We start from the raw sequence: 2,431 nt of genomic DNA, 5'->3' as shown, positions 1-2,431 counted from the left end.
GTTAACTTGGTTTGACCTTTCTAGCAAAGTACCAAAAAGTCTGTCTCAGGATGGAGACTTACACTAATTATTCCAGAAAGAAGACATAAGTGGAGTTTCTTCATCCATTTGAGGGGTGGCAAGGCAGGCTATAAACCTGAATGTGTGGGCCCTGAGTCCCCTCCCCAGGGTTGTGTCAGTGTCTCCATTCTGTTCCTCCAGGTCCCTGGAATAAATCTGGCCAGGATACCTGTTGGGCTCCCTACGGGTCTCTGTGAGGGACTGGATTAGGTCCCTTTCTCCTGACCCCCAAGTGTATGCTGAAGCCTTAATCTCACCTGCCTTTGGTGATGGGGCTCCTAGGAGGCAATTGAAGCGATTGAGGGGGTAAGGGCTGGGCCCTATTGCGGCAGGACTGCTTTATGAGAAGGGTAAGAGCGAGAGAAGGCAGTCTGTGCAGGCCAAGAAGAGAGCTGTCACCAGCAGTGGAACCAAATGATACGTCATCTAGGACTTCCAGCCTCCACAACTGAGAGAAAGAAATTCAATCTAACCATTCTCTGATACCTTTTTTTTTTTTTTTTTTTTTTTTTTTTTTGTGGGTTTTATTTCACTTGAATTGCCTGCTTAATAGCCTCTACCCTTTGCTTAGCTGTAACTTAGGTGACCTGGCAGGTACACTTGCAGTGCGTGGTCTCCTTCAATAACCGTAACAAAGGCATTGTTCCTGACAGCTGCCTGCAGTGATTGCCTCCAGGTGTCGCTGTGCAGCCGGGGCTCCGGAAGAGAGAAATTCTGGAAGGACGAAAAGATGGAAGCAAGGAAGGTGGTGAAACCACTGAGCAAAATCTCCGGCCTTCTCTGATACCTTCTTAAAGCAAGTTTAGCTGTGTCATACAACCTCCCTTATTTTTTATTGCCCCTTTGTAGCCTAGTCCTTATGTAACAGGCAGTCTTTTAAAATGATAAATTAGCTTATGTTCCATGCCAAGTTGGAGTTCATTTAAACTTATTTTGACTTATAAGACCCCAAATAATGTGGCGCTTGCTTATCTCTCAATTTCATCTTTAAACTCTCTCCTCATTCCCTGTCCTGCTGCTCTATTGTATATGTTTAGAATTTCTGCCTCAGGACCTTTGTATGTGCTGTATGCTTTTTTTTTTCTGAAATGCTGTTCTCCAGATCATCTTATGGCACAGCTTAACTGGAGTTTCTTCAGAGAGGTTTACCTTGTCCATCTTATATGATATCTTATATGATATGACTTTCATAGATAGTCTTTATGACAGTACCTCATTTAATATCCTTCATAGACTTAACACTGTCTGAAAATATCTATTTGTGTATGTGTCTATGTCTCCTATTAGGAAGTAAGTGTCTTGAGAAGAGGGTTCTTGCCTGTCCTATTAACTCTTTTTTTAAACCATTATTTAGTTTTTATTCATAACCATAGACTTAACTCTGCAATCAAGGTATGTTTGGAGGGAAGCAAGGGAAATAGGGAACCTGAAGAGCTGCAGTGAGAGCAGAGATGATGGGACGTTGCGAGCAGATGGGGTGGAGGGTGCTCCCCTGAGCTACAGGGGAATGATGTGGTGCTCACGAAACACGCAATTCAAACGCGTTAGAGCTGTCCAAGTCAGTGATGGCGGTCTCCTTGCTGGCCTTGCCATTCCTGGACCTGAAGTGCTCCATGGCCTCCACAATGTTCATGCCCTCTTTCACCTTCCCAAACATCACGCTTGCCATCCAACTGCTCCATCTTGGCCATGCAGATGAACAAACTGGGAGCCATTTGTGTTTGGTCCAGCATTCGCTATGCACAAGATGCCAGGACCCGCATGCTTCAGGATGAAGTTCTCATCACCGAATTCCTCCCCGTAGTTGGACTTGCCGCCAGTGCCACTGTGGCATGTGAAGTCACCACCCTGGCACATAAATCCTGGAATAATTCTGTGAAAGCAGGAACCTTTATAACCAAATCCTTTCTCTCCAGTGTTCAGAGCACAAAAGTCTTCTGCCATCTTTGGAAATTTGTCTGCAATCACCTCGAAGGAGATGTGGCCCAAGGGCTTGCTGTCTGCGCCAGTGTTGAACACAGAGCAGTTGACCATGGTTGGTAGCAAATAACTACAGGGGGGACGGTGGCATCTGCAGAGCCCTGTTAATTAACTCTTATGTATCAAAGCCTAGGGCTTCGGTAGGCAGTAGGAAGCTTTCATCACAGTGAAGAACAAATGGCTGAAGATTGTATTTCCTTCGTATCCTTACCTGTCTAAATCCCACTGCTTGAGGCCCATATGACTCCTCCCCCTAGATTCCTCTTAGTGGTTTATAGTTGTCAAAGACTTTTGTCTCACATGGTCCCTTGCCTGGATTCTGTGGGGACTGTGCGAAGTACCTCTTGACACTGTATTCTTCTGAAGACTGGTCTGGACATGACTCCTGGCT

The 2,431-nt window shown here is 45.5% G+C and overlaps 1 pseudogene; it reads right to left on the bottom strand.

The window, feature by feature from the left end:
• Nucleotides 1-1,579: 1,579 nt before the first annotated feature.
• Nucleotides 1,580-2,094, bottom strand: LOC104861013 (annotated as a pseudogene).
• Between the last annotated feature and the right edge of the window lie 337 nt (nt 2,095-2,431).

The sequence above is a fragment of the Fukomys damarensis genome, unplaced genomic scaffold (assembly GCF_012274545.1).
Source record: "Fukomys damarensis isolate Sample0158 unplaced genomic scaffold, DMR_v1.0_HiC HiC_scaffold_9, whole genome shotgun sequence".
Taxonomy (NCBI): domain Eukaryota; kingdom Metazoa; phylum Chordata; class Mammalia; order Rodentia; family Bathyergidae; genus Fukomys; species Fukomys damarensis.
This window is presented reverse-complemented; position numbering and strand designations above follow the sequence as displayed.